This window comes from Equus quagga, chromosome 12, assembly GCF_021613505.1.
Source record: "Equus quagga isolate Etosha38 chromosome 12, UCLA_HA_Equagga_1.0, whole genome shotgun sequence".
Lineage (NCBI taxonomy): Eukaryota > Metazoa > Chordata > Mammalia > Perissodactyla > Equidae > Equus > Equus quagga.
The window spans coordinates 31,264,910-31,289,227 of record NC_060278.1 but is presented as its reverse complement, the minus strand read 5'-3'; the positions used below and the strand labels follow the sequence as shown (position 1 = coordinate 31,289,227).

Sequence of the window (24,318 nt, the reverse complement as noted above, 5' to 3'; positions counted from 1 at the left end):
GGAAGCTAAAACGTACTAACCATGGTCTTTGAAACTCTAAACATTATTAATGTCCCTTTGAAAAAGAGCTTTTCCCCACAAGGGTGAAAGACATGTTAAATTGGTACTTCTCAACAGATGTGTAGGGAGGTTGTTGGTATAAAAACTAAGGTTTGGGATCAGCGTGGAAATATTAGAAATGATGGGCCAGTAAACACTTCTAGGTTCTTCCGGTGAATTCCAGCAGGATAAAGTTTTTTTGCCCAGACACTACAGCAGAACAAGGGAAAGAACAGAGAAGAAGAGATCCTGAAATTCCAGTGCTGGAATTCATCCACTCAACCCGGTCAACTCCATCTTGAAACTCTACCCTGTGGATTCGTTTCATGAATGATGACCCCAAGACCAAAGACCAGGGAATCCTCAAAGAAGGAGTAAGCAATTTCCATCTGATTTTTATTTATTTTCAGGAAAATGATCAAATATATTTATACATGGCAAAGAATTTAACAAGCACTTAGTAAAAGTGGTTTCCTCATTAGGATTTACTTAGAAAATCAGTGAATTACAATACCTCTTTTTCAAGATTTCTTATTATTCAAGTTTTTGCATTTTAATACATTTTTGATAATGAAGATTATGAGTATAGATCTTGTGAAATGGGCAGTAAAAACAGGTTAATATGTAACTATGATAACATTTCAATAAAAAGATTCACCTCTTTAAGGAAATTAAACAATTTTATTTTTAAAATGATTATATGTTTGTATGCTAGCAAGCATTTATTTCTAGTCTAAGTCAGTATTTTGATGAGATTAATTTCCTCAGTTAATACTAACAGACATTTAATTTTTTTTCTTATATGTCATCATCATGCAACATATCTTCCTAAAGGATGAAATTCTCCAAGGACAAATGATCAAGGACCCAGTAGAGAGGCCACGTGAAGAGCTGCCGTACCTGTGTGAGCTCGTGTCTGCACCCAGCTAATGAGGAATGGTGAAGCCACTAGAGGGAAAGTTTTAGGACAAAAATGACGTTTTCTATAGAAAGCAGCTGAAGCATTTTAAGAGATGGATGAAAACAAGGGAGCTCTCGAGTATAATTGTGAAGGAGATTCTTAAGCTAAATCTAAGTGATTAAAGAAATTTTATGACTAGATTTCTGTAGTGCACCTTCATCAGCATGTGTGCTGTTTTAATCTGAAATAGGAGCTGAGATCATGGGGTTGGGTGACCCCTTACTTCGGACAGTCCCCTCCCACAGCTTCTCTCTTGTGAATTTTGTCAGGCTCCACAAATGGGGAGACGTCCAGTAAATGACCCCACCACTTGAACAGAAAGCCCTTTGTGATGGTCTTAATCCACGGGGTGACCTCCTCCTGTTCCTAGGCTGCCCTGTCCAGGAGGACCCCCATCTCCTTCCAGGTCATGTAGCAGTAATGTTGGACCCCCCTGGTGTCTAGGTTCACCATAAGGTTTTTCCTCACAAACAGAAGATAGCCAATTTTATGGTCCCGCCAGACATTATTCAATGGACTCTTGTGGTAAATTCGGGTCATAAAAATTATATCCTTTATGGAAAGCTGTGACAAAAGTTGATCTGTGTTAATTCAAACACAAGGAAAATACGTTGGAGAGAGAATTCAAATTCATTCTTTTTTTCATTCAAAAAATATATACAGTGCATCCACTGAGTGCCACTCACTCATTTTTCACTGGGGAGACCAAATTAAAGAAAGCACAGTTTTATAGCCTTGAAAATTCATTTTGTTGTGCACCCAATGGGATAATTATATGGACACAATTGAAATATGAAAAGTGCTATAAGTAACTGATAAGCATATTTCTGTGGGGCACATACATCCTGATTTCATAAACAAAAGTCGTATTTTATCTGTAAATACCATGTAAGGGATTTCTGTGTTCATAGATTGTGAATCGGGTTTTCATAGGTTTCATGAGAAGGCTCTACCTCTGATTCTTATCTAACTCAGCATCACTTATTAAGTAACAACCAATGTTCAGATTCTTAGCTTTCACCTATCCTCATGTTGTAAAAACAGAGAATGCATCATAGAAATCCACACACAATTTTCTAAATTTGCACCCAAAGTTTATTTTCTTTCCTGGAGTTTTGATTGGAGGTAAGAATTTGAGTAACTAACACAGTTGTGTAGAAAGATTTAGAAGACAAGATGCAGGGTACCTGTTCCATAGGGATTCCCGGCCCAGCCTGCAGATGTCTCACGGCTGCCCTACTCACTCCCAAGGCATCTTTTTCTTCCAGAGCAATCTTCGGGATTGCTTAGGGAGTGACCAGAGCAGGAGCCAATGAAATACCCTGGAAAGCATGGATAAAGTGCCTACTTTATTGGAAATTTTTTTAACTAAACAGGATAATTCCCTTCCTAATCCCCATTTAGTGGATAAAATAGATTTAATTCTGAATTATCACCTTATTATCAATTCAACTTTTCAAATCTTGGTCAAATATTATTCACATTAAAGTCTCAATTCCTTTGAACTACAAAATCTTTTCACTGCCCCCAAATTTGCATTTCTGAGACAAATGGGTCTCCTCACTTCCCTGAAAAAATTCCAGTTTGTCAATGCTGGTAATGTGGTGTCCTTCCATTGTCTGTTGGAGTGGGACTGAGATTTCCTGAGAGAGCTTTGGGTGGGTTTGCTGACTAGTCAACCCTCCGTGTGCTCCCACAGGACAGGTCAGAAGTCAGCAGGCTTTTAGGTTTCATCTGACAAGCTTCACCGGGAAACATGTACATAGTCAGATCTCTGCTGTATGAGGAGCTGGTCTTGCAGGTTGAACAGGATGACGCTGAAGTGTCAGTGTAACAGCCCTACAGAGTGGGTGTGTGTTGGTTAAAACACAGCCGCTGTGCATGTGAAGTCTATGGAAGCTGTCCCCTCTGCCCCGTCGCATTCTCTCACTCAGCTCAGGACTTGAACAGCAGCAGCATCTCACCTTGGCTTCGTTGCATTATACTCCAGGTGCTATACGCTTTGTCTGTTCATCTGGTACTCATGGCCTCACTTTGAGGGCAGCACTATTATTTCCCCTATTTATAAAAAACGAAACTGGAGGGTAAAGAACTGAGCATCCATACCAGGAACACAGGTCTAGGATTTGGACCCAACCGACCAAGTGTAAACCTGGGCCTCAGGACCCACAGTTGTTGCGGTGACGGGCTGACCAGGTGGGCAGAGGGAGAACCTGGTGGGGCCAAGTGACCTCTCAGGCTCTGGCCTTGTGGTGACCCTTGACACGGACAGAGCTCACAGTCAGGGTATAATGGTCCTGACTTTTCTTCAAAGCTGTATGAAGGGAGAAGCACCACACACGTAAACTGTCTGCTGCTCAGTGACATTTTCTCACATGCTTCCTCGGTGCACTTGGCAAGTTTGGGAATAGCCGATGTGACAGATCCTGAACACAGACAAGAACCTCTTTCCGCCTTACCCTTTTCAATTTTTCAATCAGGTGGCAGTTCCTCTTTGTTTTGTATCCAGTGACCTGATCATTCTCATCAGTGATGGTGCAACTCTCCTCCAGCCGCAGTGTCTGGAACTCATCAAGGTGACCTAGGCGGACATACCTGCAAACAGGGTTAGTCAGCAGTGGGTACTGTCCCTAAATTTGCCAATAAATGAACAATGAAAGAGAACATATAGCCATGTCCCTTCATTGTGAATATCACAAATTACACAAAGTAGTGTAACGTATATGGAGAAACGCTAATCATTTAGGGTACACTTCTTAGTTACGTTGGAAATTTAGGGCATGTTCTTGTTCTGCTTTTTATTGTCCTGCAGGTTTATTGTCAATCAGTAAACCCCTGTAAATCAGACTCATAAACCAAAGGGTTTTGGAAATCTCTGACACTGGAAAGCTGACAAGTAGAGAATAAAAAGGATAAAGTTCTCATCTCTACAGAAGTGAGAAAAAAACAACCCACCTCTGTGGACTTCATTCATCATTACCACAGTCTGTATCTCCTTTTATTTTTTCTATTTATGTTTAACTTTGTCTTGTTCCAAGAAGCATTGTAGGCAATATGTGAGAATGAGAGAAATGCAAGATTCTAATGCTACCCTGTAGGGCCTGGGCCTTGCTTGCTCAGCAAAAGCCCCCAGGCCCATTGCAACCATGTGTCCTTCTGGCTTCCTGCTGGGCAGGGAGCCCAGCTGCTGGGATTTGTAACGATCTGGGCCTGGCCAGCCTGGATCCCCCCTTATCCCACGAGAAGAACATCGAGTCTTACAGGAAGACAGAGCCCCTCCATGTGAGCTACTGTTCCTGGGAACACTGGTCGTACCAAGGACAGCCCTATGGCAAGCATGCAGCCTTTGTTTCTCTGCTTACTTAAGCAAACTTCTCTCAGGGGGCGGTTGCAGGTGCACACTTCTGTCCAGCCAGCTGCCACTGGACACTCCTGTAAGTAGGACCCAGTAAACCTGTATGTCTCGTTCACAGTCTCCGGGTCATTTCTTTGGTCTCTCGGTGCGATATCCTGCCACCTTAGCCCAGCTGGGCTTGCGGCCTAACATACCCAGTATCAGTTAAGAGGGGAATATTTGTCTTAGGATAATGAGGAAGGAAATGAGAGAACATGGGTTATGGCCAGTTGCCAAAAGAAAGCAGTGATGGAAAATGCAAAAACAAAATAGCCTTGACCAAAATGAGAGTAACTGGAAAACAAAAATATATGCACTCACCATTCCTACAGATTAGGGTTCACTGTATGCCAAATATTTCTGAAATCAAAATATAGAATGCCAAGACCACTTCTGGGCCTGAGTGTCTTTTTATATCTTTTGGCCATGTGTGTACATGTGCATCTGCACATGTGTTTGTCTTCTCTTTGGGTTGAGACATTCTCAAATATTGGCAGGTTAACAAAAATACATACTGATCTTCAGAAGTCAAGGGGAGTGATGACATTTATGTTTTTACCTCATGGATTGGCATCAAATTAACTAAGATTATGCATGAAATGACTGGGATTCTGATACTGGACTGCACACATTTCTCACTTGATTATAGCTGGGATGTGGTTGAATGGTTTGGAAAGTTTGATCCTTTCAGGTATTGCTTTTAGGATGTTAGGTGAGACTAAAGCAGTCCTAAATCTAGACTAATTATTCTACTGAGGCTAGACACTTCTGAATATCTCCCCATTGCCGCACGAACCATGACACTTTCCATTCTGGCTAGTGGCAGGAGGCAGTCTGCAGGAGTGCCGGGCACCGTTCCCTCTGATCCTTTAGTTGGCTCTTCCCTTCATGTGCATGTGCCAGCCATCCTCAGCTGAACCCTTGAGGAGTGACATGTCTCCGGAGTTCTCCTATATCAGAAATGACGTTGAGCTGAACATGTGTGAGAAACTGTTTACAATATAAGAAAATTTTATAATTTCATAATTATAGTAAAAGATTTAACTCATTTCTTTCAGAGACGTGCAAATCAAGAGGATAAAAAAATAAGACTACTGAGAATTTGAACAACACATTTGACCAAATATACACCTTTATATAATAAAGAGAAGACATATATTACCATAGAAATCCAGAAAAGTTGACACATTCAGCTCAGTTTAGGTCATAAAGAAATGATAGCTAATAGTAGCCAAAAAACAATCTGATTTAAAAATGGGCAGAGGATCTGAATAGATATTTTTGCAAAGAAGACATACAGATGGCCAACAGGTACATGAAAAGAAGCTCAACATCATTAATCATCAGGGGAATGCCAATCAAAACCACAGAGACATTGCCTCATATGTGTTAGAATGGGTATTGTCAGAAAGACCAGAAATAACAAGTGTTGGCAAGGATGTGGAGAAAAGGAACCCTTGTGCACTGTGGGAATGTAAATTGCTGCAGTCACTATGGTGAGTGAGGTTCCTCAAAAAATTTAAAATGGAACTATCGTATGATCCAACAATTCCACTTCTGGGTATATAAACCAAGCAAATGAAAATGGTATCTCGAAGAACTATTTGCACTTCCATGTTCATTGCAGCTTTATTCACAATAGGCAGGTATAGAAACAATCTAAGTGTCCATTGACAGATGAGTGGATAAAGAAAATGTGATATATTTGAAATGGAATATTATTCAGACATAGAAAAGAAGGAAATTATGCCATTTGCAACAACATGGATGGACCTTGAGGGCATTATGCTAAGTGAAATAAGCCAGACAGAAAAAGACAAATACTCTATGATCTCTCTTGTAGGTGGAATCTAAAAAACTACACTCAAAGCTACAGAGAACAGATTGGTGGTTGCCAGAGGCGGGGTTGAGAGGTGGGCACAGTGGGTGAAGGTGGTCAAAGGTACAAACCTCCAGTTACAAAATAAATAGGTCCTGGGGATCTCACCTACAGCATAATGACTATAGTTAGTAATACTGTATTGCATATTTGAAAGTTGCTAAGAGAATAGAGCTTAAACATTGTCATCTCAAGAAAAAAAAATAGGTAACTATGAGTAGTGATGGATGTTAACTAGACTTACTGTGGTGATCGTTTCACAATATACACATACATCAGATCATTATGTTGTATATCTTAAACTAATACAATGTTAAATGCCAATTATATCTCAATAAAACTGGGGGAAAAAAATGACTGCCAGCCGGTCAAGGAGGAGAGGGGCCTTCTGCACCTCTCCTGGAACCTTGCACCATGACCCCTGACTTTACCTCAGGGCTGGGCTGAGCAGTGGGGTTGGGTACAGGTGAGATGAGAGGTGAGCTGAGTGGGAGGCAGCTGGTACCCTTGAACAAGCTAAGAGCATCCTCAGCAAGGGAGGCCAGTGCCAAGCTAGGCAGGGGAAAGGGCTGACCTGGGACCCTAAGGAGAAGCAGGAGCCTAGAGCAGAGTGAGTTGGGCTGGAAGCAAGTGGGTGGTCCACTCACCTGAGCAACACCTTATGGGATTCTTCAAGGGTACTGGGAGGAACGTCTGACAACAGGGGCATGTCCTCCAGCCCCTCCCACTGAGGCCACTTCACCTCTCCAGGGCGTCCAGTGGGAGGTTCTGAGGTGGCCACAAGTGGGCACTCTTGTCATGCCCCAGGTAACACCCAGGAAAACCCTCCAGGGGGCTTAAACCCCCTCCCACTAAGTCTAAGCTGAAGGGATCCCCATTGTCCCCCAAGTCAGGCTGGACCCAGGGCACACTAAGGATGGTTCTCCAACCTCCTGGGGACTTTTCCCTCTGACTACCCGGATATGGCAAATACTTAATTGGGCAAAACTGGTGTTTTCACAGTGTGGAATCAGCCTAGCTCCTTCCTCTGGATGTGGAGAGGTTTCTCTCTATTGCCCTAGGGCCTCAGCCAAACTGGGGCAAAGCTGCATTTGACAGCCTGTTAATTTGTATAATCAGAAACCAGTGCAATCACAATCCCTGCTGGCTGATTCTTCTCAGTTTCAAACATGCCTTTTTCTTTAGTTTCTGTTGCATCTGATGAAAAAAAAGTGCATCTCTTAAAAAAAAAAGTCCTTTTCTTCCCTTCGGTTTTGGCCCTCCCTCTTACTAATCCAGGCTGAACAGGAAGGTGAGTAAAGATATTTCATAATCTCTCGCTTCTGGAACATTTCAGAGCACAGGCTATTCAGACCTATCCCTCTGTTCTGAGTTGCAGTGATGGGTGTCACTGGGAGAACACAGCATGATGCGTTCCCACATGTGCGGCCCCGCATGAGCGGATTCCAGCAGTTGAGTTGCTGTGTTTAGGAATCGAGAGGTGGACCATGGGGATCCCCTCTGCAGAGGAAAGAGCACTAAAGATTTTCCTCCGTAGTCTCACTATCTCAGACCTTTGGGTCACGCTCACCTCTTGGAAACTAGGTAGAGCATTGCTTCTCAAAACGAACCCATTCCCACAACTTAATCAGCTCCTCCCTTCATCCAGGCAGCTCCTTGCCTAATCTGGTCACAGGGCTCTTAGCGACCCATTTCTTCCAATCCTAACCCCAACCTGCTCTCCGAAGCCTTAACCAACATTTCACCCTAATGATCCCCAAGCAGAACTAACCTTGAACAGAATCAACAACCCAGAACCAGCAAACACCTTGTAATCTTACCTGCCCCTCCCATGCCCTACAAAATAACTAGCTCCAAGAAAACCAGCTGAAAGGGGGACTTTGCTTCCCGCCCCCGACGTGGTTTTGGGATGGCCACTCTTGGCCCCAGCCACAGTGTTCTTGTTCTTGTTTCCTACTTATTTATACAGAAACAGCAGTCTACATCCCTCATTACTAATAAATACTTGTAAATAGGGTACTCAAGGACTGTCAGATAGAGAAGGAGATGTTTGAGAAAAGACATGGAAGAGGTGAGAGAGTAGAGCAAACCAGAGGGATATCCATGATCTCTTTGCATATTGCTTCTCCCCAGTTTCCTCCCGTGTCTTCTCCCTGTCTTTCTGTTAGATGTGTGTTAGACCATCTCACTTCATTCTTTTATTTATCTCACTATCATATTTTCTTTCTCTTTATTTCCCTGTAAAGAATTTGGGGTTTTGGGGGCCGGCCCAGTGGCGCAGCGGGTAAGTGCACACGTTCCACTTCTCAGCAGCCCGGGGTTCGCCAGTTCGGATCCCAGGTGCGGACATGGCACCGCTTGGCACACCCACCATGCTGTGGTAGGCGTCCCACATATAAAGCAGAGGAAGATGGGCACGAGTGTTAGCTCAGGGCCAGTCTTCCTCAGCAAAAAGAGGAGGACTGGCAGATGTTAGCTCAGAGCTAATCTCCCTCAAAAAAAAAAAAAAGAGTTTGGGGGTTTTTACACATGTATGGCTTCCAGTTCACTAATTTCTCTTCTGCTGTTTAAACTGGAGCTTAATCAATTCTAATCTGTCTATATAGATATAGGTATAAAAGCTTCTAAGTTCTCTGTGTTAGTTTCCCAGTGCTGCTGTAACAAATTACCACGAACTTGGTGACTTAAAAGAACAGACATTGATTCTCTCACTGTTGTGGAGTCTGGAAGTCCAAACTCCAGGTGTCAGCAGGTGGGTGGCTTTTGGAGGCTCTGAGGAGAATCCCTTCTGGCCTCCCTCCCAGCATCTGGTGCTGCTGACGGTCCTTGGCCTTCCTTGGCTTGCAGCTGCTCACTGCAATCTCTGCCTCCGTTGTCACGTAGCTTTCTTCCCTCTTTGTGTCTTCACATGGCCTTCTTATAAGGACACTGGCCCACCCTAATCCATTATGACCTAAGTGTAACTAATTATATGAGCAAAAACCTTATTTACAATTAAAGTCACCTTCTGAGGTTCTGGGTGGACATGAATTTTGGGAGGACAACCTTCAACCCAGTACATCCTGTTCATTTCTTTTTCAAATCTGCTTGGTCTCTTTTTTATAGGATCTTAATTTTTTCTCATGTTTTTGATCATTTTATGTTGCGTTTTTTTAATTACTTAGTTTTAGAGTCTTTATCATAAAATCACGTTAGGAAATTCTTGTTGGTCTTATATGGACCTGTCTCATTGTAGTTTACATTCTCCCGAATTTTGTAGCTTTGAATCGTGAAGCCGTTATTATTATTATTATTATTATGCTTTATTTATCAGAATTCTAAGCAATCTGTATTAAAGATGGAGGTTTTGTGTTTATTTCTGCCAAGTACCCGTTGCCTTTTTTCGTTTTTATTTTTTGGCTTTATTTCTTGAATTGGGGTTTTCTGAACCACAGTGGAGTGTAACTTTGAGTTCTACATGCATGTGAAGATGTAAGACATGTGGAGACAAAACTTCAGATGTCTTTTAAAATTTCCCACCAATTTCACTTCATTTTCCCTTTGTGGTTGTCAGATATTTTCCTAGTTCACCTTCCCAGGGAAGGAGCAGCCTTGTTTTCGATCCTGGATTTGGGTAAGAATCTCAATTCCAACATCCTGTTCAGTTCTCTTCTGTCTAAGAAATCATGGTCCTAAAATCCCAGCCCCTTTGTTAATGGGACTCCAACATGAAACACCCACATTTCAGACGAAGCTTGTCTTCATTTTCAATTTTCACTTTTTGGAGGCCCTTCTTACTCTCTTGTATGTTCTCTTATATGTTCTGTATTTAAAATATCTGGTTGCTATTCATAGTTTTTTGCTTATCATGTCTAGGTATCCCATAGTGGGTTGGTCTTCAAGTTCGCCCACTCACTCTTTTTTTTACGATTATTCATGGCATCTTATTTTCATGAGTGGTACTTAGAGAAAGATACTTCTTCACATTAATGAGGAGTCAGATGAGAGATGATCAAAGAAAGAAGATTCAAGGGAGGGTAATAACTGTCAACCCCAGTAATGGTTTTTGCCATTTTAACCATTTTGCCATTTTGCAAGAGTAGAAGAGGCTTAGGGGCTGCATGGCTGTCCTGGTCCTCCTCCCTCCGCACCAGCACTAACTGTGTGTGGGGATGAGGTGGGCGGATTCACTGTGAAGTGCTCATTTCTGGAGATTACAACGTCTTGGCTGAACTCAAGGGGATAAGTCTTATGGAGACATCAATTCCTTCTAAGTGAGTCACAGGTTTGATAAGCTTTTATTCATCATTGTCATATTTTACAAAAATACTAAATGTATATTAATAATAATATTTACTGAAACATAATGGAAAAAATATCCCATTCATAACTGACTCAAATGATATATTGTGCTTTGGAAATGTATTTAAGATTAGATGTGCATGTTCTACTAGAAGAAAATGTAATAAGAAAAAATGAGGGGCTGGCCCAGTGGCCGAGTGGTTAAGTTCATGCGCTCCGCTGCAGGCAACCCGGTGTTTCGTTGGTTCGAATCCTGGGCGTGGACATGGCACTGCTCATCAAACCACGCTGAGGCAGCATCCCACATGCCACAACTAGAAGGACCCACAACGAAGAATATACAACTATGTACTGGGGGACTTTGGGGAGAAAAAGGAAAAAAAATAAAATCTTTAAAAAAAATGAATGGGGCAAAATAAGATATGTACAGGTGGCAGGAATCAGTGTTCAAAGATGGCAGGTATTCCAAAATTATTCTATGAATTTTATTTAATTACATTCTCAATCACATTGGCATTTAAAAAAATAAAATTTTATTTTCTTTTGAGGAGAATATCACACAAACACACACACTAATTTGCAATAATAGCTCTCAATGTTTTGAAAGTAAGAGTAATAGATGTTGCTTAACCCAATATTGCAATGTGAAAACTATAATGACCAACTCAATGTGCTGCTGGCATCTGAGTGTGGAAATAATAACAGAACATAAGAAACAGGCACAAAATAGATCTAATTACAGTCTTTAGAATATTAGTTGATTCTTGGAGCAAAAATAAGAATTTTCAAAACATTCTCATTCTTTTAATGTTGGCCAAAAAAATTCTTGCAGTAGTTAAAAAGTACATGGTGAACCTTTACTGATCTGTGCTTGGGAGTATGGCCATGTGCCCTAAAAAGATTTGTTGTAACAGGTTCTGCAGAAACTGGTGAAGATGGTGATACAAAAGCCCTTTGGAAGAGAGGTCTCTTTGGATATCTGCTTGCTCACGCTCTACATTTCCTTTCAAAGTTTGTATTCAGCCCCTGAATCTCTCAGGCCATTATGCATTTTTCACAGCTGGACAAATCCCACATTTCCAGGTACCACGGAATGTTAACAAATCATCTTCAGTTATTCGATGGCTTGTTTCACAAATTGGATATTTTGACACAACTACACTTTTCTTTACGCTTTCAGTTTTTAAACCTGGGGTGAATTATGTTCTACTGTGTAACATTTTAGTATATGATTAAGGTGCCTTTCAAAGAGATATGGAAAAGAGAATTATTCAAGCATTGATGGACTAAACAGCTAGTTTTTTGGAAAGGAACAAAGTCATATCCTTCTAATGTCAGATTAGAGACATCCATATGAATTTAAGATTTCATTGAAAAAAATGAAACCATGAAAGTACTAGAAAAAATAGATGAGTGAAGAGTTACATGATATTCTAGAAGGAAAAGTCTTTCTAGGTATGACACTAAGAGCAGAAATCTATACACAAAAAGTGGTAGATTGAAATACACTCAAACAGTCCTTCTGTGTGTCAGGAAAGTAGTGACTAAGAAAAAGAGAAATCATAAATGTTTTATCTTGATAACATATTACAGATAAAACTTAATATCCTTAAGCTACCAAGAGTTCTTACTTTATAATTTCAAAGATGTGATTACCTTAGAAAATGATATAAAAGCATCAATAAATAATTCAGAGGTGAAGAAATGTGTTGTGTGAAGAAAATGGCATTTGATTATCAAATCTATTCTTGAGGGATTTTTGAGCTGTTTCAGTTTTATGAAGAGTGTTGGTGAACATGAACTAGAGTTTCTTCAGTTTTAATTTTAACCTATAAGTAACATCTTCCTCCAAGTGATATTTCCAAACCTCGTGTAGGCTCCCTTGGGCTCCGTCTAAGCTGAGCTCTATCCAGTATGAATTCTTGGAATGGACTGTTCGTTCTGGATGAAAAGATCAGGACATCTTGGCCTTACTCAGCCTACCATGAGCAGGTTCAGTCCTTCCGTTAAGCCTATTTTTATTTAGGAATTTTCCTATCTGGGTATCTCTTCTGCATCATAGCTCCTATTTCAACAGACACTATCATATGTCTCAACTGCCCTTTCACCTTGGACAGGTGTCCCTGGAGGGGGAGGGACACTTCTAAATGAGGACAGTTCCTTTTTTGCCCCTTTTCAGAGGCTCTAGGGGCAAAAAGCTCCTATTTAAAAAATCCTTGAAAATATAAAGTTTTGCTCTGTTTAATTGTCTATTTTATATTTTACCAACTTCCCTTGCTCTGAAATTTGCTCTGTCTGAAACTAATATGACTAGACTCGCTTTCTTTTGATTGGTGTCAGCATGATATGTCTTTCTCCGTCTCTTTACGGTGAATCTATGTGTATCCTTATATTGAAAGTGGGTTTCGTGTAGACAGTATTTAGTTGGGTCTTGTTTTTTTATCCCTCTGACAATCTCTGTCTTTTTTTTTTACTTAAAATTTTTTTTTCTTTTTCTCCCCAAAGCCCCCTGGTACATAGTTGTATATTCTTCGTTGTGGGTCCTTCCAGTTGTGGTATGTGGGACGCTGCCTCAGCGTGTTTTGATGAGCAGTGCCATGTCCGCGCCCAGGATTCAAACCAACGAAACACTGGGCCGCCTGCAGCGGAGCACGAGAACTTAACCACTCAGCCACGGGGCCAGCCCCAATCTCTGTCTTTTAATTGGTTCACTGAGACCAGTGACACTCAAAGTGATTGTCAATAGAGTTGAACTGATGTCCACCCTATTCCTTACTGTTTTCTTTTCATTGCCCCTGTTCTTTGTTTTCGTTTCTGTCTTCCACTTTTTTCCTGCTTTTTGTGCTTATAATTGAGTAGTTCATATTATTCCATTTTCTCTTCTTTCTTAGCATATCAGTTGTGCTACTTTTTAAACTTTTTTCAGTGGTTGCCCTAGAGTTTGCAACATACAACTAATCCAAGTCCACTTTCTAATAACATTGACCCCTTCTCAGGTAGTACAAACACCTTGTGAAAACAAAATATTCCTATGTCCTCCCTCTTGTCCCTTGAATCATTGCTGTTGTTCAGTTCACCTCTACATAGTCTACATAATCAAGTGCATTGTTGCTATTATTATTTTGAACAAGTTGTTATGTCAGTCAATTAAGAATAAGAAAATTAAAAGTTTTTATTTTACCTCCCCTTATTCCTTCTCTGACGATCTTCCTTTCTTTGTGTAGATCCAAGTTTCTGATCTCAAGTTTTGTCTGAGGAAGTCTTTGTTTCTCCTTCACTTTTGAAGGATAATTTCTCTGGACAAAGAATCTTAGATTGGTAGAGTTTTCTCACAACACTTTAAATATTTCACTCTGGTCTCTTCTTGCTTGCTTGATTTGTGAAGAGAAGTCAGATGTATTCTTTTCTTTATTCTTCTGTAGTAAAGTATGTCTTTTCCTCTGGCTTCTTTCAGGATATTTTCTATATCTTTGATTTTCTGGAGTTGGAAAAGGATATGCCCAGAGGTAGGGGTTCTTTTTTCGGGTGGGGCAGGGGGGCAGAGTTGGGGCATTTATCCTGCCTGGTATTCTCTGAGATTCCTGGGTCTGTGGTTTGGTGTCTGATATTAATTTGGGGAAATTCTCAAATATTTCTTCTGTTCCTTTCTCTCTTTCTTCTCCTTCGGGTATTCCCAGTACATGTATGTCACATCTCTTGTACTTATTCCACAACTCTTGGATATTCTGTTCTTTTTTTTTTTTTTTTTTCAGTCTTTTTTCTTCTTGCTTTTCAGGTTTGGAGTTGTCTCCTGTTATAACCTCGAGTTTGGAGATTCTTTCCTCAGGTGTATTCAGTTTACTAATTAGCCCGTCAAAGTCATTCTTCACTTCCATTACAATGTTTTTCACCTCAGGCATGTCTTTTTGGTTCTTTCTTAGGATTTCTGTCTCTCTGCTTACATTGCCCATCTGTTTTTGCGTGCTGTCCACTTTATACATTAGAGCCCTTGGCTTGTTAATCATTGTTTTCTTAAATTCCTGATCTGGTAATTCCAACATCTCTGCTACGTGTGGCTCTGAAGATTGCTCTGTCTCTTCTAATAGTGTTTTTGCCTTTTAGTATGGCTTGTAATTTTTTGTTGACAGCCAGACATGATATACTGGGTAAAAGGAACTCCAGTAAATAGGCCCTAGAGATGTGGTGGTGAAGTGGAGAGGAAGTATTCTATCATCCTCTGATTAGGTCTCAGCCTGTTAGTGAGCCTGTGCCTCTAGACTTTGAAATGCACATGAGTTTCTCCATTTTTTTCACCTCCTTGGCTGGTACAGGATGACTAGAGTGTGCTGAAGCTGGGTGCTTCCCTCCTCCCACACGGAAGACTAGAAACAACTAGAATTAGGTATTTCCCTTTCCCTAGGGAAGTCTCTTCCAAACTCCAATAGGTTAGTCTCTGTTCTCTTGAGGACAGGCCTTCTTAACAAGAACAGAATGCTCTGGCATATTCCAAAATGGTTCCTTGTCCTATCCTCCTGCTGTAAGCACGAGGGTTTTTCTCTGATGTTTACTGCGGGATCCTGGTCAAGTTCCTGGAGATAAAACTCACAATATTGTGAGCCCCTTTATGACTGGGTCCCCAGAGTTTTTAACTCTCAGAACTGTCAACACTGAGCTTCCAGCAACTTCTCAATCATACTTCAGGCCTTCCTACCCAGCACTGGTTCCCATGGAGTTTTCTGCTCCAGCAGAAAGTTGTGATTCTCTGTGTCCATCTCTCTGCCTCTCCAGTTTTGAGGGCAGCTGTTTACCATCTGACCTCGCCACTCTGATGGATCTAAGAAGAGTCGTTGATTTCCAGTTTGTTCAGCTTTTCACTTGTTGTTAGGATGGAGTGGCTCCTTACAAGCCCCATATATAGCAGACTGGCCGCCAGAACGTGAGCGTCTTTTTTACATGTCTGTATTATTTTTCTGTTGTTGCTGTAACACATTTCCATAAACTAATTTAGTGGCATAAAACAACACAAATTTATTATCTTATATTTATGGAATTCAGAAGCCAAAATGGGTCTTATTGGGCTAAAATCAAGGTGCTGGCAGGGCTGCATTCCTTCTGGAGGCTCCAGAGAAAAGCTGTTTCCTTGCCTTTTCCAGCTTTAGAGGCTGCCTGCATCCACTGGCTAGTGGCCTCTCCCTCTGTCTTGAGAGCTTATATCACCTTGAGAGCAGTATATCACCTTCACGTCTGACAGTGACCCCCTCTTCCGCCTCTTCTTCCTCTTTAAAGGACCCTTGTGATTTCACTGGGCTCACTGGGATAACTGGGCTATTCTCCTTATTTTAAGGTCAGCTGACTAGGAGCCTTGATTCCATCTGTGGAGTGACTGCTGGCTAGCCATGTAAAGTAACATTGTCTCAGGCTATGGGGATTAGGGCATGGACATCTTTGGGGGCCATCACTCTGCCAACCATGGTGCCTGTTCAGGCCTTTTGCCCAGTTTTTAATTGGCTTGTCTTTTTCTTGTTGCTAGGAAAGAGGTCTTTCTATATTCTGGATGTGAGACCTTAGATATATAAATAATTTAAATTTCTTCTTCTAGTCTGAGATTTGACTTTTCTATTTCTTAATGGTGTCTTTTTATGAATAAAAGTTCTTAGGTTCACGAAGTCCAATTTATCAACTTTTTGCAATATCTGCTTTCTCTCTCCTCCTCTCTTTATACACATCCACACGTGCACATGTATACAAATACAGGCACATTTTACTGAACCATTTGAAACTCAATATCAGATATCATGATACTTCTTCCCTAAATATGTCAGCATTTTTCTCCTAAGAACAAGGACATTATCCTACCATTATTTCACTCAAGAAATTTAGTGTTGATACACTAATATTAACTAAGACACTGTTCATGTACAAGTTTTCTCAAACATCCCCCAAGTGTCATGTATAGCTTTGCTTTTCCAATCCAGGATGTGATCAAGGACAACACACTGCGTTGGTCAAGAGGTCCTTTTAGTCTTCTTTAATCTGGAACCATAGCTCTGCTTTTATCTGTCTCCTGTTTGACACTGAAACTTTTGAAAGGTCCAAAGCACTTGTCTTGTCGAAAGTGTGCAACCTAGAAATCTGTGATTGTTTCTTCATGACTAAATTCAGGTAAAACACCATGAGAGTGTTGTGTGTTTCTCACTGCATGATATCAAGAAGCACATAATGTGAGCTTGTCTCAGTATTGGTGATGCCAATATTGATCACTTGAGTAAGGAGGTATCTACCAGATCTTTCCATTGCAAAGGTAGCTTTTACCTTTGTTAATTAATAAGTTACCTGTGGAGTGACATTTTGAGAGTGTGGATATATCCTTTTATCCAATAATCTTTTACTGAGTGGCTTTAGTTTCCATGGTGACCCTTGCATGAATCAATTTTTATATTGGTATTGAAAAATCGTGTTTTTGAGTTCACTAATCGTGTCTTTTGCTATGTCCAATCTGTTGTTAAATCCATCAAGTGAGTTTTTAAGTTATTGTAATTTTCAGTTCAAAAATATCCATTTCGTTTTTTGATGTATTCTAATTCCTACTGGAATTTCCTCTGTATTCATTTTGTCCATTTTATTTTTAACCTTTTTAATCATAGTTGTTTTGAAGTCCTTCTTTACTTCTATTGTCTGCTTTATTTAAAAAAATTTTTTTGGCTAATTTTTCCTGCTTCTTTGCATTTGCAGCAATTTTTATTGTGTGCTGGACATTGTGGAGGCTCTGGATTATATTATCTATCTCTAAAGTGCTTTGATTTTATTTGAGGCAATTAAATTATCAGTGGATCAGCTTCCTTGTGTGGAGGCTGGGTTTTAGGGTGAGTCTATTTCAGTTTTGCCCCTCCTCCTACAGGACAGCATTTACTCTTGGTGCGTAGACCTTACTCCTAAGTGCCGCCTGAGTTCCCTGCACTCTGGCTGGGCAGCTGTGTGCAGCCGTCGTCAAGGCAGGGTGTGACCTCTGTGCAGGTTTCAGACTCCAGGAGCTGTTCTCTCCCAGAGCAGCTATCTCACTGGGAGCTGACACAGCTGGGAACTAGCTAAGGCCCCAGGGGGAATTTCTCAGCTGATTTTTAGCTCTCGCCTGTGGCTCATTCCTCTTGAGTACTCTGTCCCTAAATCTCCACAGCTTTGGCAACTACAAGCTCTGTCCTCTGACTAGTGACATTATATCTCTGCTATGCCCTTTACTCATACTGGGTTTGGAAATGTCCTCTGGAAGAAAGTGAGTGCAGGTGTGGGCCCCAGCTCTTTCTGCAACGATCGTGGCCAAGTTGTCTGCTTCCAATACTAGCGAGCAGTTTGTTTTATCTGTTTTGTCCACATTATATACTTATTTGTGGAAGAAAGGTAAGTCTTTTTTTAAAAAAAAAAAAAAAGATTGGCACCTGAGCTAACAACTGTTGCCAATCTTCTTTTTTTTTTTTTTTTTTCTGCTTTATCGTCCCAAACGCCCCCTGTACAGAGCTGTATATCTTAGCTGCAGGTCCTTCTAGTTGTGGGATGTGGGACGCCGCCTCAGTGTGGCCTGACGAGCGGTGCCATGTCCGCGCCAGGATCCGAACCCTGGGCCGCCGCAGCGGAGCGCGCGAACTTAACCACTCGGCCACGGAGCCAGCCCCTCATAAGTGAATTTGCTGGACCATATGGTAGTTCTATTTTTAATTTTTTGAGGAACCTCCATGCTGTTTTCCATGGTGGTTGCACTAATTTACATTCCCACCAGCAGTGTATGAGGGTTCCTTTTTCTCCACATCCTCATCAACATTTGTTATTTCTCATCTTTTTGATAATAGCCATTCTGACAGGTGTGAGTACACCAGCTTCGTTTTAGTTAGTACTTACATAGCCAATCTTTTTCCATTATATGTTCTTACACTTAAGGTCTATTTATTATAAGTGACAGATAAATGAATCTTTCTTTCTTAAAAAAGAATAGTGATATTGTGTGTTTATTTGTCCCACCTGATTTATAATCCCTTTTCTCTCCTTTCTGATCTTCTTTATGTTAATCAATAATTTGCATTTGCTAGTTCTATCTCTATTAGTATACGTACTTTCACTACTCTTTTAGTTATAGTATAGTATGGTTTATATAGTGTAGTATAGTTAGAACGTGGTATAGTTTAGTATAGTGACTCTAGATGTGATGAATCAGTTCTTTTACCACGTCAAAGACAGTGCTAAGAAGCTAAGACTTTGTCTGTTGACCTCCCACTGACCTTCTGTTATTGTTGTCAGGCGTTTTGTTTCTACATATATTTTAAATCCCACAGATCATTATTATTACCATTTTGTATTTATTTATAATTGCTCACATACTTATATATTTCCATTATTATTTCTTGTCTTTGTTTAAGTTTCCCTCTGGGATAATTTTCTTTTTGAGTAAAGAAATACTGTAGCATTTCTGTCAGCATGGGTCTTCTGGTGCCCGATTCTCCGATTTTGATGTCCAGAAGTGTGTTTATTATACATTAATATTTGAAGTATGTTTTTGATGGACATAATATCCTCGTTGCAGATTTTTTTTAACACTTCAAAGATGTTATTTCACTTCTTTTGGCTCTGTCACTTCTTTGAGACACTGGCTGTCAGTCTTACTATTATCAGATTGTTGAAATACTTGAATTTAAAAGCACCATCTGATTTTATACTTTTAATTTGTCCTTGTATATATTTATCTCTCTCTCTTGTCTTGCCTTCTTTCAAAATAATTATTTTGATCTGACATTAGTCCCTCTACTGATTTGAAAGTAGTAAGATCTCTTTTTTTTAAAGATTAGCACCTGCACTAACATCTGTTGCCACTCTATTTTTTCTTCTTCTCCCCAAAGCACCCCCAGTACATAGTTGTATATTCTAGTTGTGAGTGCCTCTGGTTGTGCTATGTGAGCCGCTGCCTCATCATGGCCTGACAAGTAGTGCTAGGTCCTTGCCCAGGATTCGAACTGGTGAAACCCTGGACCCCTGAAGTGGAGCGCACAAACTTAACGACTCGGCCACGGGGCCGGCCCCTAAGATCTGTTTCTATACTTGTTACTCTAGAAATCATGATATATATCCTTATGAAACTTTGAGAAAAAATTAGCCTCTTTCCAGATTTCACATTTCTCTATCCTAAATTATATGTAACTAAACTCCCTCAGGATCAGGAGCCCTTTAAGGCAAGTCATTGCTCAGATTAAATGAAATTACTGTTAGATTTAAAAACAATTCAAAATAAAAGTAGCCCATATACATTAGTATTGTCCCTTGATTTCAAAACAAAGTTGGAATCCAAGCTGATATTCTGGGTGTGGAATAGCCCCTCATCACCCAGTTATACTTACCGAAGGAGCTGGACGAATTGTCCCTAACTTTGAAAAGAAATGGGTTCATATTCTATTGGCCTGATAAAAATCCTGAATTTCGTATACATCTATCACTGATGTCTTCAGTGCTGTTTATAATTACAGTTAATGTCAAATAAAATTTAAGAAATTAAGTGGGGGAAAGAGGATCTTGGGGTAAAATCCTCAGCCTCTGAGGCCCCCCCTTTTCTGATGAGTAAACTTTGCAATGACCCTGCCTCAAATCAATGTGTGTGTGTATGTGTGCATGTGAGATTTAAATCTCTGCCCTCCACTTTGAAAAAATGGCTGATTCCAGGACTAAAGCATGGAAAGTATAAGTGAGCCTGAAACATCTAATTGTGCCTGAAATTAAAGATGTGATCTAAAACTGAAGGAGAAAGAACAAAGGACAGAGGTTGCTTGAATAGGCACCCACTGGCCAAGGTGGCACAGTTTGAGCATCAAAAGGAATAATAATGGGAATGAATTGCAACAATTTTTGAAAGTATGCCTGAATCCATACTGATATTTAAATAAATAAATGAATGTAGGGAAAAAAGTTTTCTTTACAGAAGAATGTAAATTAATCAATGTAGGAAAAAAGATAGGGAAGTTTTTTAAATTACCAGTTATAATCACCATCATAATTACTGATTTAGTAAGACTCATCAATGAATATTAAAATTTTACGTAAAAAAATTCTTAGGAAACAGGATTTTCACACAATTTCAAAATATCACTCCACAATTACTTACTCATCACACAGAAGGGAAAATACCTTTATCCTAGAGAAACCTGCCAGATATATCCTAATCAAGGACTCTAACTGAAATCACCAATTTTGTCATTATATGCCCCCAGATGTGATGGCCCGAGGACACAATGTTACTTATGTAATGTTCTTGCCAAAAATGTTTAATCTAAATCGAATCATGGGAAGCTATCTGATAAATCAAAATAAGGAGCATCTTGTAAAATAACTGGTGTGGAGTCTTTAGAAAGTCAGAGACATGAAAGACAAAAAGAGGCTGGGAACTATCTTGGGTTAAGGGACTGGAATCACGACCAATGCAGGCGTGATCCTTGACAGACTCCTCGATTAAAGGCGGTTGGGGGAGGGAGAGAGGAAGGAGTAGGCAAGAGAGAATTTGTAGAAGTCACTGTTGAGAAAATTGGGGAAATCTGAATATGAATTGTATTTTAGATGAAATTATTGTATGTGTTGAATTTCCTTTTTGTGCTACTTGTATTGTGGCAATGTAGAATGCCCTCTTAGAAAATATAAGCTAAAGTATAGAGGGTGAAATGTCAATAAGTCTGCAATAGATTGTAAATGTTTCAGCACATAGGTGTGTGGAAAACTATTCACAATCCATCAATCTATGCCAAGGGTATATGGGTGCTCATTGTACTGTCCTTGCAATTTTTCTGTAGGTTTGAAGCTTTTCAAAATAAAAAGTTGGAAGAAATAACGAAACCCTGCCCTCGTGGAGCTCACATCCTGGTTGTAAAGACAGTAAGTAAATGACATGCTATATTAGAAGGTGTTAAGAGAGAGAAAAAGAAACCAGGAAAGGAGGGTAAAGTACAGGAGAAATGGCTCACAGAATAGTCAAATCAGGTGTTGGGGAGGAAGACATATCCTCTACCCACTCTAGGTCCTTCTAGCTGGGCTATGAATTAAATTCACATGAGACAGAATAACAGGAGAAAATCAAACAAAGCTTTATAACATGTGTACTTGGGAGAGACTCAGGAAAACTGAGTAACTCGCCCAAATGGCAGAGGCTCTCATCTTAAATACCATCTTCAGCTAAAGACAAAGGAGGGTGTTGGGGAGGGGAGTGATTTGGGACTTCAAGGGGGAGGAAGGCAATTCACATGGAAATGGAAAAGTAAATGTTTGGTAGATAAGAATGGGCTTAGTAAGGACCCTCACAGTCTACCAATACCCAGAGTTGTCTATGGTGATGGCCTGTCCTGGGGACAGGTCTTCTATCTTGAATTCTTTCAGGCAGTTAGGGGGAAGGTCAAAGTTTCTTTTCTTTCAGTCTCTTGTTCTTAAAAATAATCAAGCCATAGAGACATATTTTGAGGTGGTCAATTCTGATTCCCCACATAGGCATCACTGAGGTGGTTAATATTGAGCAGTCTTGAAAAATGTAAATCATGGATGTATCTGGAAAAAGAATTTTCCAGGAAGAAGAAATAGTTTAAGGACTTAGGTAGGAGCATGCCTGGCGGGCTCAAGGAACAGCAAGGGAGCTGCAGAGAGCAAGCAATTGGGTAAATGAGATCAGAGGCGCCATGCACATCACGGGGGACTGCTGGGCTCCTGGAGTGTATTTCTTCCAGTACATTGGGAGCAGAGGAGTGAAATGATACAATCATTCCAGCTACTGTGTTGAGAACAGACTTGAGAGGCAAGTTCGGAAGCAGGCTATCAGTCAGGAGGCAATCCAGGGAGCTCCTGAATTCCAAGTAGTAGGAAAGGTAAAGGACAGTGAAATTCTGGGCTTATTCAAAGGATTTACTGACTCATGGATATAAGGTGAGAAGGAAGGGAATTAAGAGTGACTCCAAAGTGTTTAGTTTGAGCAACAGGAAGAAGGGAATTGCTGTGAGCTGAGATGAGGATGATATGGACAGGTGGGGGGAGGGGGCACACGTCAGGACTTGGTTTTGAACCCAAATATGGGACACCTATTTAAATATACAAGTAGAGTTGTCATATGGACAACTGGCTACATGAATATGAAATAGAATTCTGTGGAGATTTAAATTTGGGAGTCTAAAGCAGGTAGATGATAGATTAAGTGTGAAAATTGTAAAGTAGAAAGTTATTTGTCAGGATATTTAAATGTGCACAAATACATACTCAAGTTCACTCTGTAAAATCTGTGCGAGTGACAAGTACAGGTTTAGGCTGAAAAAGCACCCAGTTTAGGAGTGAGGAAGAGGTGTCTCAAAATACTAAAAAACATCCCCTCTGTCAAAAGAAGGGATCCAGGGTACCAGAAGATGAGTGTGGTCATCCACAAATTTACACAGGAAGAGGGGTCTCCAACTCTGGTAAAGGTCCAACAGATGGGGCTCACCCATCCAAGGGAGTGGAACAGTCAAGCAAGTGTCCCCAAGGGAGCAGACAGAAAGACAACTTCCACCTGAGAATTATCTGAGGCACACACCCCAGTGACCTGCTAATATGCCTCTGAGCTTCAGAGAGCTACTTGACTTGTCCTTTCATCTTTGCTGTCCTCATTTGCTAAGGCCAAGTGAGAAAATAATGTATCTTCCCACAATAGCTTTTTTTTTTTTTTTTTTGCTGAGGAAGATTCACCCTGAGCTAACATCTGTTGTCAATCTTCCTTTTTTTTTTTTTTTTGCTTGAGGAAGATTTGCCTTAACATCTGTGCCAATCTTACATGGGGTGGGTCATCACCACAGCATGGCCACTGAAGAATGGTGTAAGTCTATACCCAGAAACCAAACCCAGGCCACCAAAGTGGAGCGTGCTGAACTTAACCACTAGGCCATGGGGCCAGCCCCACACAGTATCTTCTTTTTTTGCTCTTGTTCTCGGGGTAATATAGATTTGGGGACAGACTACACAATTTTATAGAAGGCCACCTCTGGGCCTTAAATGAGTTGTCAATTGTTTGTCCAGCATCAAACAGTTACATATTTTGGAGACTATAAAAAAATATGAAGGGACTCTAAAGAGTTCATCAGGTCAAATAGTATTTGTCCTTACATGTTTTGGAGGGGCATTCTAGTAATATAACAGCAGTAATATCCAACACTTGCTGAGTACTTACAAAGTGCCAGGCAGTGGTCTAAGGCTCCACTAGCCACTGTAGCTACTGAGTAACTAGTTTATGTGGCTTTCAGCCTAAAACTTTCTAGAAAGCTAACAAACTAGAAATAATATTATAAATGCATTTTGAAGCTAGATGGCTGTTGCAGGAGATCATAACAACATTTTTGCTAGGCTTTAAGCTTAGGAAAAATAAGTTACAAATGGGTGGCTGAGAATAAGTGATCTGCTGATTCTCATAAAGTACTATACCAGATTGTTTGTGCTTTCGAATCAAAGGCCAGAAGGGAGTATCTCATGGAGCATGAGGGCAAGGGGCTTAGGAACACCAGGCCCTTGCAGGAACGGAACGCTGTCTGCATAACTTGCTGATTGTTCCTAGGATACTCCCTAAGGGAATGGCCTTAAATAGGGCTGGGGTACCTTGGAGGGAGGAAAACTAGAACTGCTGAGCTTTGACCTCCATACCCCCGCTGGCATGAGTTCTTGCTATGCTTGTATTTCTTTGCCTGCAAATAAGTATGTGGCGATCAAAGGGACCTCACCTCAGTCCTTGAGGCTAATGGTCCCCGTCCCATTGAATAATAG

General features: G+C 40.6%; 1 pseudogene; it reads right to left on the bottom strand.

Annotated features, from left to right (window-relative positions):
* Positions 1-1,219: 1,219 nt before the first annotated feature.
* Positions 1,220-6,982, bottom strand: LOC124248146 (isopentenyl-diphosphate delta-isomerase 2-like; annotated as a pseudogene).
* Positions 6,983-24,318: the final 17,336 nt, after the last annotated feature.